General features: G+C 40.5%; 1 protein-coding gene across 2 annotated transcripts in view; it reads left to right on the top strand.

Moving 5' to 3' along the window:
* The window catches only part of tyw1 (tRNA-yW synthesizing protein 1 homolog (S. cerevisiae)), an 82,512-nt gene that overhangs the window by 54,911 nt on the left and 12,957 nt on the right, over window positions 1-14,644 (top strand). The gene's annotated exons all lie outside the window — the stretch shown is intronic.

Below are 14,644 nucleotides of genomic sequence, written 5' to 3'. Positions count from 1 at the left end.
TCTGTGTAGGGATGTAACAACGTGAACATTTCATATCACGGCTATCATTGATATCGCGGTATTGTTGAATGTGCTCAAAAAGTACACACAATGAAATATTTTCACAAAGTCATTTGACTTTTTAAGTAACTAAAATACAGTGCATCCGGAAATTATTCACAGCGCTTCACTTTTTCCACATTTTGTTATGTTACAGCTAGAGATGACCGATAATGGCTTTTTTGCCGATATCCGATATTCCCATATTGTCCAACTCTTAATTACCGATTCCGATATCCACCGATACCGATATATACAGTCGTGGAATTAACACATTATTATGCCTAATTTTGTTGTGATGCCCCGCTGGATGCATTCAACAATGTAACAAGGTTTTCCAAAATAAATCAACTCAAGTTATGGAAAAAAATGCCAACATGGCACTGCCATATTTACTATTGAAGTCACAAAGTGCATTTTTTTTTTAACATGTCTCAAAACAGCAGCTTGGAATTTGGGACATGCTCTCTCTCGGAGAGCATGAGGAGGTTGGGTTGGGGGGGGTATATTGTAGCGTCCCGGAAGAGTTAGTGCTGCAAGGGGTTCTGGGTATTTGTTCTGTTGTGTTAAAGTTGTGTTACGGTGCGGATGTTCTCCCGAAATGTGTTTGTCATTCTTGTTTGGTGTGGGTTCACAGTGTGGCGCATATTTGTAACAGTGTTAAAGTTGTTTATACGGCCACCCTCAGTGTGACCTGTATGGCTGTTGACCAAGTATGCTTTGCATTCACTTGTGTGTGTGAAAAGCCGTAGATATTATGTGACTGGGCCGGCACGCAAAGGCAGTGCCTTTAAGGTTTATTGGCGCTCTGTACTTCATCCTACGTCCGTGTACACAGCGGCGTTTTAAAAATTCATAAATTTTACTTTTTGAAAACGACACCGATAATTTTGAAACCGATACCGATAATTTCCGATAATACATTTTAAAGCATTTATCGGACTGCCGATATTATCGGACTTCTCTAGTTACAGCTTTATTCCAAAATGGAATAAATTATTTTTTGTCCTCAAAATTCTACACACAATACCCCATAATGACTATGCCAAATAGTTTTTTTAAATTTTTTTTGCAAATGTGTTAAAAAAATTTTTTTAAAAAGCACATGTGCATAAGTATTTACAGCATTTGCTCAATATTTTGTTGACACACCTTTGGCAGCAATTAAAGCCTCAAGTCTTTTGAATATGATGCCACAAACTTGGCACGCCTATCTTTGGGCAGTTTCCTGTCACGGCTCGAGTGCATGCCGCTGCGCGCTCTGCTGGGTGTGTCTATGGGCGCGTCCCTGCACGCGCCTCTCCAGCCGGTGCCACGCCTCTGCACAGCTGCGCACATTTAGAAATCAACACACCAGACGTTGATGAGACTCCACGCTTCATAAGCCAGCACGCCTTGCATCTCAGCGCCGGAACTTAGCCATCTGTATCGCACATATTCGTCACAAGCTGTGTGTCTTGTCTCCACGGACCTCCTCTGGATCTCTTACTGCCTTCCCGGATCTCGAGCCCTCGCCTGCTTATGGACTCGGACGCCTCTCTACTACCCCCAACATCTCTCCTGCTCACGGACTACCGAGCCAGCCTTGCCCCCTCTGGACTTCCACACTTCTCAACATATACCTTCAACACCTGCTGGTAACATTCTCATTGTAAACACCTCACATAGGTCTTGCACCCAACTTGTTATTTAATTACACGCTCATCGCTATTTCTAGAATAAATACGCCAACGGCTAAACAGCATTCCTGCCTATGTGCCGTCTTCTTCCCCCCTGAAACGTTACATTTCCCTTTGCAGCACCGCTCAAGCGCCATCAGGTGCGCAGCCATTTTCAGATCTCTCCAGGATATTTACAGAGAGCTTCATGGCAACAGCTGTGAATACATATATGAACATGTGATTTCTTAGTTTTTTACTTTTTAGAACATTTGCAAACATTTCACAAAAAAATATTTTTTTACATTGTCATTGTAGGGTATTGTGTGTAGAATTTTGAGGAAAAACATGAATTTATTCCATTTTGGAATAAGTCTGTAACATAACAAAATGTGGAAAAAGTGAAGCGCAGTGAATGTTTTCCGGATTCACTGTAAATACACACTTTTAGAAAACCTACTATTTTGCATATTTTGTGTTTCTTATGTTTTGCGGCTGCTGTTTTAGTCTTCGTACTTTATCTGATTTAATGGCTTAGCTTTTATTTTATTTTTTTTCCTTATCACTTCAAGATATATTTAAATAAAAAGTGCGTAGCAAATAAAATCTGTAATTATTATTTATTATTTCTGGCAGGCGTCGTACGGTCCAACTCTGTTCAGCGGTCCTTGAATGCACGTAAAATCACCTCTGCCTCATTTAATGTAGATTAAAGATGGGATTTATGGCTCCTAAAAGGGAGCCGGATCTTGAGGAGCCGGTCCTTTTGAAAGAGGCGTTATATAATATTGTAGTAAAGGAAACAATCAATGGTAGCAGTTATAAGATAATATGTGAATCATAATGATTTAAATTTACAGAAATATTACACAATTGGTGGGGATTACTTTATTCTGAAATATTAGCTGTACATTTTTTGTTGTTTTTATTGTAAACATTTCATGAGGTGGTGCCATATCCCCATGCTGTGACAGTGACATCACTATTTAGATTTTTCCTAATCGAAAACATATTGTAGCACAAGCTCATTTTAACAATAGAAAAAATACACAAATAATAAATAAGAATACAATTTATTTCTGATATAAAAAGTATAAAATACAACTAGAATACAAATTAGGATGTAAAAAAATGTGAATGCACAATATACTTTACATATCAGAAAAATTAACCAGAAGAGTGAATAAAAATAAAAATGAATAAACAAATAATATAAATACATGCATATATATTTATTTTATTTTATTTTATTTTTTTTGTAAAAAAAAAAAAAAAAACAGTAAATCAAAATGTTGCAGTTTCTTTTGACTTATTTTCTAGTGAAGTCGCCAGCCGGGTTGGCAATTGCCGACACTTTATCTGCATGTGCATAAAAATGGCTCCCAAACAAACGGTCAAAACTGCGAATCACTTCTTGTCGTTAATTTAAAGGAGCCGCTCAATAGAATCGAATCGTTTGCAAATGTCACATCTCAAGTATAGAACGATCACTCTGTGCTCAGAGAGTTTAGATTGTGGTATGTCATTTTTTTAATGGGGAAAAACGATAATTTCTATAGTTTTTTTATGGTAGCGCTTAAGCTAGCGCGTTGTCCCCAGTCAGTCTGAGTTTATCCAAGTACAGTTTTCAATCAGGGTTTTTTGATACTTTGAATTTATAATAATCATTATTATCGTTTGTTACACCCTTAGTTGTGCATGACATTTACCTAAGACTAGTTACTTTAATAATAGTACTGTCATGATCTGTGGTCTGGATAATGTTTTTGTTATTTTTGGACTCTTTTAGTTCCTGTTTGCGCTCCCATGTTTGTTTAGTTACCATGGCGACTTATTAGTTTCACCTGCCTCTGGTGTTCGGGACACGCACATCCTCTAATCAAGAAGACCATTATTTAAGCCTGTCATTGCCAGTCAGTCGTCCTGGCGTCATTGCTTAGTTCATGCTGCTCGTTCCATGTCTGATTCCACAGTTAAGCTAGTTGCTCCATGCCATAGTTTGGTTAGTTTTTTTCATGTCTATAGTTTCACGTTTCATGTCCTAAGTTTTTTGCCTTAGCTTCCGCGTGCGATAGGCACGCTTGACTTCGGGTTGTTTTCTGTTTTTTTGTACTTCGTTGAGTGTTAGTTGAATAATTAAATATGTTCCCGACAACAAGCTATCCATATACTTGGGTAAAACAGAATCCATCCTGTTTAGGTCCCACATCAACCTTAAGAAAGTCAATGACTTCACCATAAAAGTGGGTGACATTGTTATAACCAGGAAAGATGAGGTCACCTACCTAGGTTCCATTCTAGAGGCTAACCTTTCCTGTGATAAAATGGCAACCAAGGTACTCAGAAAGGTTAACCAACGAGCAAGATTTCTCTACAGAATCTCCTCTCTGGTCAACAAAAGCACCTTGAGGATTCTGGCGGGAACTCTCGTTCAACCCTTTTTCGATTACGCATGCACCTCCTGGTACCCTAGCACCTCCAAAACCCTCAAATCTAAACTCCAAACATCTCAGAACAAGCTAGTCAGGTTACTTCTAGACCTCCACCCCAGATCCCACCTCACTCCTACCCACTTCTCTAAAGTGGGCTGGCTCAAGGTGGAGGACAGAGTTAAACAACTTGCACTGAGCCTAGTCTATAAAATCCACTACACCTCCCTGATACCGAAGTACATGTCAAACTACTTCCTTAACGTAAATGACCGCCATAACCACGACACCAGGGGGAGCTCCACTAACCACGTTAAACCCAGATTCCGAACTAACAAAGGTCTTAACTCATTCTCTTTCTATGCCACATCAATGTGGAATGCGCTCCCAACAGGTATAAAAGAAAGGGCATCTCTATCCTCCTTCAAAACCACAATAAAAGTTCACCTCCAGGCAGCTACAACCCTAAACTAACACCCTCCCCGGATTGTTAATAATCAAATGTAAACAATCAAATGTAGATACTTTTTCTTATGCCTTCTGATCTCTCTCTCTCTCTCTCTCTCTCTCTCTCTCTCTCTCTCTCTCTCTCTATGTCCACTACTTGCTGTCCATATCCTACCCCCCCCCCTCCACACCCCTGATTGTAAATAATGTAAATAATTAAATGTGATTATCTTGTGTGATGACTGTATTATGATGATAGTATATATGATAGTATATATCTGTATCATGAATCAATTTAAGTGGACCCCGACTTAAACAAGTTGAAAAACCATTTAGTGGTCAATTGTACGGAATATGTACTTCGCTGTGCAACCTACTTATAAAAGTCTCAATCAATCAATCAAAAACCTTCACGCCTTGTCCGGAATAGTCCGATTGCTTCCCGGGAGAACAAACCTCGCAGTAAGCTGCGACCCCCCCGTCATGACAAGTACTGCAATTTCTCTGATTTTGTGGATTATTTCCAGCCTTACATGGGGTCATACTGATGATGTATGTTGCTCAAGATGTCATTAATTAAGAGCAATCGTATAAATACGTGGCGCGTCTTTATTGCGCACGTGTGTAGTTGGGGGTTTTACTTTTGGATAATTTTGTGTCTCTGTATGTTATTTCGATCATTAAATAGTGTCAATTATAATTAATAAACTGCAGGGAGTGATCGCAGTCATTTTAAAGACTCCGCTATCTTGCATGGCACGTGACAAAGAAGGCAGGTTAGTCCTAGTGTGAGTACCAGCGAGTGGCGAGTAAAATATGAAATAATAAAGCTTTGGCCTCGCCTCACCTTCAGCACAGTGCAGATGGCATTGACATCATCAATTATTGAAGCCGTATCACAGGGTCATCATCACCTTACTGCACCATCACCTCGCTGCCTCTTAAACATCATCTCCATTGTCTGTGTCTCCTCGGCCTCTCTCTGAGCCGCATGACCATTACTGGACTGATGAGACCCGCGGCCTCTGAGCTCGCGGCGAGCTATCGACTGCGGCCTCACGAGTCCAGTAATTAGACTGCCCCGCGTCGACTCGCTGGCAGGATGACAGAACGAGCGGCCCCACTTGCGTCGCCGGCTCCCATTAGTTGTCAGCGCTGACCGATCGAGGCCCTGCGGCAGGCGTTTAATAGTGATAGCAGTGCATGATGACCATCTTAATATTTAATACATGCTGGAGGTTCTTCAAAATGATTTAACGTGCGTTCCGAAACCGTGTATTGCTGGGCTAAGACTTGTGCACAGTACTGTAAGTCTCATCGAGGCAGAGCCGCGGCTTTGGATTCCCAACTTGAAATTCTACTCGCGACTTGTAGCACTCGGGAGACTTTGTGAGCGATGAGTCAGCCGATAAATCTTAGGGGTTCCTAAACCTCCTGTAATATCTTGGTTTGAAGTTATTGATTCACACACTGTGTGCTTACATCGCTGCCCTGCGTTTCCTGGAGAGAGCATCACTCTTCAGGCAGTCTCCCTGTGAAATACCTTTTATTGACAGACTCGATTAGGACCTTCTCATTTCTCAGGTGTCAACAGGCATTGAAGAATGGACATATAAGTACTGTACATGATACGCTCATTGATCTGTGGCCATTTTACATGAGTGGATGATGATATACCACTGTGGGCTACATGGGTCAGTAGGAGCGTGTATACACCTCGAGGTGTGTCCGAAAAGGTACCTTAAATTCCAGACTAAAAGCCGCTACTTTGTTCTTAACGCTTTCAACCCTGCGGCTTATTAAACGGTGCAGCCTATTTATGGCGATATTGCAAATAGTTTTAAAATAAACCAAGAAAAGACACTCAAAAGGTGTGTTATTGTTTGTGCCATGGCGCCATCTTTTGGACGAGTTCGCTCACTGCTAGTGCTGCAGTGCTGCTTCTGTTTAGACTTAGCTTTCAACCGGAAGTACAAGTGTCGTTTTGTTTTCTAGCCGTCCATAGCGTTTTTACTCTTATGGATTCTTCATTCATCACTCCAAATAACGTTTTTGAGTTTTACAATATAACTAAAACAATTCTTACTTACTTAATGGTCCCATGTGTGGTGTCTGTAGGAGTGTTGTCATGCATATTTATACATGTTATTGTAATGAAGTTAGCGTTGTTAGCATTAACTAATATGCTAACACGTTTATGAGTGTCTTTGTTAGTAATATTAACTAACAATGGCATTTTCTTTGTATTGTTTTAGTTTCGTAAATTCACCAACACGTCACAGTGGAGTTATTGAGTCTGTTTAGCTGTATGGAGAACTAGCTTTCACAGCTAGTGGGTCCATGACGATGACTTCTGTTTTGTTTGATCAGCCGTTTTACTGCTGTGTTACAGACACCGTTTGAAAACAATTAAAGCAGCACTAAGTAACTTTTCAAACTTTATAAACCAAACCTTTTGAAACATTTTCATAACTTTTGGGATGACACATGGACTTACAACTTGTTGAATGACACGTCTGTCATGGCCGGAGGGGGTCTGTATAGCTTTTACTGGAACTTAGCGACATTGAGGAGAGTGGCAGGAACCCTGCCACACAAAAAACTACAGATGTGCGGACTTGCTTTACGGTATACGTCACTCCCCCTTTCCCATTCGTTAAAAAGATGGAAGTCGATGTGAACACCTGCGTACCACCAGAAAACAAAAAGAAGAAGAAAAACGCCTACCTGCAATTACTGCTATCATAGCCGAAGCTCCAAAACAACCAAAGAAACAAAAAGTTTTGTCTGAGGAGACAAAAAATGAAAAACGGACCTTACCCGAAAGAAAGGACAGTCAGGATCAACATTGCCCCAGCTTTCACTCGCTGGGGTGAGCTCAAAGACGAGGAATTTCAGATCAATGTTGCCTTGGCTCCGTTCCTGTTTCAATGCTCAAATCAAAATTATAACGCTAATGTTGGCTATCGGAAATTTGCGTGTTAACAATAAATAGCCACCAGCGTGATAGTTTCACAACTACTTCCTTCGAAAAAAATCTCCCGCAGGTCTTTCTTTGCTTCCAACTTGCATGCGCCCCGATACATTCTTGGTCGTAGCGTCATGTTTGTAGCGCAATCCAAAATCATTTCTTGATAGTGTTTGCTATTTAACATCAGCATAGCCATTAAGCGACCTAATATTTGTGCCAATATTACGGCGGGCATCATGTCAGTATGACGCCATATGCGCTAGTCATCATGGGAAATGTGGTCTTCTTCTGGCAAAACACTACGGCTTTGGTCCACTGGCGCCGCCAAAATCAACCAAAACTGAAAGTTCTTAAGTGGGGCTTTAAGGTATGTAAATAAAAATTTACAAAATATTTCTGTGTAAACAACTAATTTCCCAACGTATATATTTGCGGCTTATAGTCCGGTGCGGCTAATGTTGAATTTTTTTCCCCATATATTATTATTAATTAATATTATTCATACATTATTATTAATTAATATTATTCATATTATTAATATATTATTATTTGAACTACCAGTAGACGTTTTCATCTTCTAAGTAATCCCCCTGGATTCCAACAGACTTTGCCAGCCTTTTGTACTACGCCTTCATGCAGTCCTGTCAGGATTCTCCTTAATGTCGTCCATGTTTTCAAAATGGGTCCTCTTGATGACCCACTTGAGATTTGGAAAGAGGGAAAAAAAAAATCACACGGAGCTACGTCGAGTAGGTAGGGAGGTTGCTCATGCATGGCAACGTTCTTCTCGTCCAGGAACCGTTAGATTCAGATCAGAGTCGGTTCCCAGTGTATTAATTTTCAAACAATTCCTTTTCAAGATTGCTATGTTTGGGGATGGCATCAGTACGCAACGTGCGTAGTGAAGTCAGACAGCGAAATAGCGACGCCCGGGCAGAACAAACGCTCCAGAGTTTGGCTACATTTTACAAGAAAAGATTGCAACAGCGCTACTTGTAATAATTGCAAGATTGCTATTTCATCAAGAGTTGGACGTACGAGCAATATGCTAAAACATTTGAACAAACAGCATGCAATAACTACAAATAAATGCTCCGAGTTGTACAGTAAGTGTTCATTCCTGCCGCGTGGCACTAGCTGCTCATTTCACCGCGGCAGGGAAAAAAGTGAAATAACTCTGCCCAGGAACGACGAATGTCACCAAGTAGTCACTAAGTTTGTGGTCAAAAGCTTGAACCCGTTTGCCACAGTGCTCCTGATTTTCATAAGGTGAAAGTTCAATTGTAGTCGGAGAATAGTTGCATGTTTTCCTGCAACCACGTTTACACTCAGTCCTTTCCATTATACAGGTGAAACTCATACAATTATAATGTGGTGTAAAAGTCCATTCATGTCAGCAATATACAATAATATGTGACTCATAACATGCAAATAGAGATACGTCAAGCCTTTATTTATTGTAAGTGTGATGATCATAGTTTACATTTTTAACGTTGATGTTCCATATAGTATAATTAAAATATAAATAAAGTTTAGTTAATTTACAGATAAAATACTAACTTATGAATTAAAAACATTTAAAATCAACATATTATCAACCATAATAAACTCTTAAATGTGTAACTGAACAATAATATTTGTGTCCAGGCAGAATTTTTGACACTAGTTTATGCAGTTACACAATCATATGATTTTTTTAAACTATATTCTTACAAGGGGAAAAATAACAACAGGAAAAATGTATGAAAAAAGAGCATAACGTCGGTATGTAATAAAAAAAAAAAAGCTGAAATGTTCTAACTAATAGTAACAATTTGCTTAGACGTGTTATGTACAGAGAAGGGAAGGAGGCGACAACCAGGGCACAACTGCGGTTCACAAGGTTTATTCAAACCTTTGATGATTACGTGGCGTGTGTATGCTACTCAAAGTGAATGAGTGTAGACTATGTGTAATATTAATAGTGTAAATGTTACCAGGGGTTGTTGTCTGTGAGTGTTGGTTGTATCTTTCGTCGAGTCCAGAGGGGCAAGGCAAAGAGGCAGTTCGTGAACAGGCAAGAGGTCGAGGGCAGGAGCGAGGCAGCGTGGTCTGGGTCCGAGCAGGGAGGTCGTGGATCGAGGAAGTCAGTCACTGCGGAAGACACAAGGGACATGAACAAGGGAGACACGGAGAGAGAGCAAATAGCAAAGCGCAGGGGAATGCCAGACGTGATGCTTACTGGGAAGATTAGCGACGTTCTGGCAAAGGTTCCTCGGGTCCGCTGGTCTTTATGCCGCTCCCCCTCGTCAAGTCCAGCTGTGCTGATAAGTGATTGTTTGCAGGCTTGTTGCTGTGTGGGTGTGTTGTGCTCAGCGCGAGCAGAGGCGTGTCTGAGCATGCTGCCAGCAGAGGGGTTAGCAGAGGTGCCTGCAGCTCCAGCTGCAGAGGAAACGCGGGTTCGACTCCACGTCATGACAAGACGCCTAAAATACAAAGCTGACACAATATGTGTTTTTAGCATTTTTTAAATAAGAAAATATCAATACAGCCCCTGCAAACGTTGACTTTTCAATATGCGGGCCTCAGTAGAAAAAGTTCGGACCCCCCTGTACTAAAGTATCAAAAGTATTGATATTAGAGCATAAGGACGGGACAAGCGGTAGAAAATGGATGGATGGATGGAGGATCTGGTATTGGCGGTTCCGATATTTTAGTATTGAGCCACACCTCACTACTCTTTAAGTATGATGCCACGATCTTTGGGAAAAAGTCAAATTTAAGGATACAAAAATGCAGAGCTTTTCAAATACATGAATCGGTTGCAGGACTTTTGTGTTGCATTGCATGACTGGTGTACCTAATGAAGGAGCCAGTGAGTGTTTGTCCTTCAGTAGAATGTTGGCGCTTTAGGGTCGAAAATCAGGAAATTGCAATAATTGAATTCAGTGACACATTTCTTCCTCTGTGAGATGAAGGTGTTTTTATTCACAGTATTCGCTCGCCCTCTCCTCCTGTCCAAATGCACCTCCCCCTGTCCAATGCTTGTTCATGCTCTGATTTATCATCTCAGTGAGGCATCAATGCCTCCGAAGCACCTCTGGTCGGCATGCAGTAACGCATTCAAAGCCTAAACAGCTGCTTGTTGTCCACTGAGCGTAATTTGGCCTAGGTTACTGGGCAAAAAACTGTGAAGTTCCTCGAAGACAGAGCTTTTCTTGCCCCCCATTCATCACGGGTGATATCAGTTCAACCGCTAGAACAGCCGCCGCCCGTCGTCTGCCCCCGACCTGTGATTTATTCGGAGTCCCGGCTGGTGGGCTGTTATTTAGCGAGCCTCAAGGTGCGGCTGCCATCATCAATTGTGTCAGGCATGGTGCTCCGTCCGCACGGCGTGGGCCCGAATGCACAAACAATCTTTAAGACGCACGCCGTGTGCAAGGAAAACACGCTGACCACCAGCCGGAAGAAATGTCAGCTCTAAAAAGAAATGTTCCTGGTTTCATCCACGCTCTCTCCTCCCAGAACATTTTTGCCAATTGTTACCTCCACCAAGCAGCTTCTGTTTTGTGTGTGACTTCCTGTTAGTGAGAATGTGGCACCAAACAACTAACAAACTACAGTGGAACCTTGATTTACAAACCCCTCTATTTGCAACCTTTTCGGTTTACGAACGTTTAGATCGCGCCAAATGTGCTTCTGCAGGGTTTCCTCTTAATGAATTGACTGTGGCGTCGCGCCACAGCAATATATTAGCTGGCACACCTTTAAAAATGAGGGGTTTTTACGTGACAAACTAAATAAAGTAATATAATGTATTGTTGCGTCCAGTAGAAGACACACACATTTTGACGCTCTTTTAACTTTTATTGCCAATTCCAACAAGTATTTCCTCCGTGCACACACGTTTACCTCTGTGCTTGACTCCTCGACATACAACAACACTTCAACATTCTCCGCTGACACGGTGTGTCACAGACCATGGGAAAACTCAACATAATAACACACTAACATACACATTAACAGTTACACTTTGTATGTATGTATGTATGTACACTGCAAAAAGTCAGTGTTCAAAAACAAGGGAAAAAAAAATACAAAAATTTGGGGTATTTTACTTGAACTAAGCAAAATTATCTGCCAATAGAACAAGAAAATTTGGCTTGTCAAGACTTTCCGAAACAAGTAAATTTAGCTAACCTCAATGAACTCAAAAATACCTTAAAATAAGAATATTCTCACTCATAAGAAGTACACTTTTCTTGGTAGAAAATAAAAATATGAGACCTTTTTGCTCAATATGTTGAAGAATGTTCTTAAATTAAGTAAATGCTAGTACCATTATCTTGACACAATGATATGCGCTCGGCATTACATTTCTTGAAACCAGCAAACTTATACTAAAAACTAATTTATTGTTCTTAATGGAAAGGCAACAAGGCAACTGCTTGTTACTCTCGGGGTCTCCTAGCCGCTCAGGCAAATCCTATTGTCTAAAAATGAATTTTTCCATCGATAACATGACATAATCGCGCCAAGTGCGTGCTCTTTCAGTTAATTAGTGCGCATATATACAGCCCGGCCCCTGGGCAAAAAATTTTTAATTGTAATTTTGAAGAATTCATCTGAATGTACATGAACTTATTCTGTTAAAAATTGTTAGAAATGTCACATGTTAAATGTTTAAATATGAACAGTTTACTGTATTGTGCCAACTCTACTACTATATGAGTAAGTATTTTCTATTGTTTCATTGAAAATAAAACAGCAAAGTCCATTTAGCTGTCATCTGTTTTAATTATGAGACAAAATTGTGTCAAAGTCATGATTTTTTTTTTCATGCTTGAAATAAGAAATTATTACTTTAAAAAAGTAGTTTTATACTTGTGAGTGTTGATTACACAGCTTTGCAACAGTTAATATTCTAGTTTCAAGCAATGTTTTACTCAATATAGGTCATAAAATCTCAGCTACAAGCTGTAATATCTTACTGAGATCCTTTAAGACCAAAACCCTTAAAACAAGTAAAACACTCTTAACATAAAATCTGCTTAGTGAGAATAATGATCTTATCAGACAGAAAATAAGCAAATATCACCCTTATTTGAGATATTTAATCTTACTTAGATTTCAGTTTTTGCAGTGTAGGTATGTATGTATATATGTGTGTAGTTTATTTTTTTGCTGTAGTGATGCACCAGAAATTTGGCCACCAAAGAAAGACATACTTTGATCAATGGAACAGCGCTGCCGAAACCGAATGTTGTGATGGCGTAAGCTACACGCACAGAGTTGTTCGGAGCAGAGGCAGCATGTCCGCGATGTGGACATCCAATAAAGTATCCGAGATATAGATCTTCAAAACAGTAGCTCGCTTTTTGTCGCAGTCAAGAATTGGGGCATATATTTGTTGCTAGTAATTTTTTATAAATAAAGAGTAACTAAAAGGATTGGACAAATCTCTAAAAAAAAAAAATCTCAACAAAGGACATTTGGGGTGGTATAGCTCGGTTGGTAGAGTGGCCGTGCCAGCAACTTGAGGGTTCCAGGTTCGATCCCCGCTTCCACCATCCTAGTCACTACCGTTGAGTCCTTGGGCAAGACACTTTACCCACCTGCTCCCAGTGCCACCCACACTGGTTTAAATGTAGCTTAGATATTGGGTTTCACTATGTAAAGCGCTTTGAGTCACTAGAGAAAAAGCGCTATATAAATATAATTCACTTCACACTTCACATTGTACAAGATGCAGCAACAATTGAAAAATACAACAAACGATATTATGTAAGAAAAATATATGTTAATACTATAGTAAATAACATGTGTTTTAAATGTGTATGAACATTCTTTTTTTGCCTTTTCAAAGAAAATATATGTCTCATAGCAAATAATGTGTCACATTGCCCACGCCCCATAACCACGCCCACAGGTGTCTTGGCAATCTAGGTTGACCCTGCTCTGTGAACAAAGCATGTGTCTGTGTACGAACCCTTTATTTATTCATTTTGTGTCCTGCTGGCAGACATTTTGTGCTTGCTTATGGAATCCGGCGTCGTACCATAGCAAGTTTTTAATTGCGACGAGGACGGACCTTTCTGGAAAAAGATGCCAAAACAAACTTATTTCAAAGCGGAGGACAAGTCTACCTCTTGTTCCGCGGAGCTTCTTCCTCGAGCACACACACACACACCAGGGGGAGCTCCTCTAACCACGTTAAACCCAGATTCCGAACTAACAAAGGTCTTAACTCATTCTCTTTCTATGCCACATCAATGTGGAATGCGCTCCCAACAGGTATAAAAGAAAGGGCACCTCTATCCTCCTTCAAAACCGCAATAAAAGTTCACCTCCAGGCAGCTACAACCCTAAACTAACACCCTCCCCGGATTGATGCCTTCTGATCTCTCTCTCCCTCTCTCTCTCTCTCTCTCTCTCTATGTCCACTACTTGATGTCCATATCCTACCCCCCCCACCCCTGATTGTAAATAATGTAAATAATTCGATGTGATTATCTTGTGTGATGACTGTATTATGATGATAGTATATATCAGACCTGGGCATTCTGCGGCCCGCGGGCCGCATCCGGCCCTTTGTACGTCCCTGTCCGGCCCGCGTGAGGCCAATCATAAATTACAAAATAAATTTAAAAAAGTATCTATCTCGAGTGTGCAACGGTGCTGCTTTTGTTTTGAAAAGCGTTATTTGTATGACTTCCGTGTGGACGTATGCTCGTGCGCGCAGCGGCAATCACAAGTTACAAAATACATTTAAAAAAACATCTATGTCGTGCGTGCAATACAACTGTGCTGCTTTTATTTTGAAAAGTGTTATTTATGGGCGGTCCGCCCGGTTATCCCCGAGACGCTAAAAAAAGAAAAGGTGATGACGAATGGCGTGTTTTCATCAAGACATGGACTGCCAAGTAAAGGTAAAGCCGTGTGGATGGATGGATGTTGCTGTGTTTAAAGAATATAGTGTAACGACCTGCTGAAGTTGTTGTCTTCTTGAGTTGCGTAAATGAGGAGTGAGGATATGTGCGTGTGGAAGGAACGAGATAAGTTGAGCTGTGTTACTATAGGTTGCTCAATAAAAGTTTAAAAAGAGCGTCAGACTTGGTGTG

The sequence above is a fragment of the Entelurus aequoreus genome, linkage group LG10, assembly GCF_033978785.1.
Source record: "Entelurus aequoreus isolate RoL-2023_Sb linkage group LG10, RoL_Eaeq_v1.1, whole genome shotgun sequence".
In the NCBI taxonomy this organism is placed as follows: domain Eukaryota; kingdom Metazoa; phylum Chordata; class Actinopteri; order Syngnathiformes; family Syngnathidae; genus Entelurus; species Entelurus aequoreus.
This window is presented reverse-complemented; position numbering and strand designations above follow the sequence as displayed.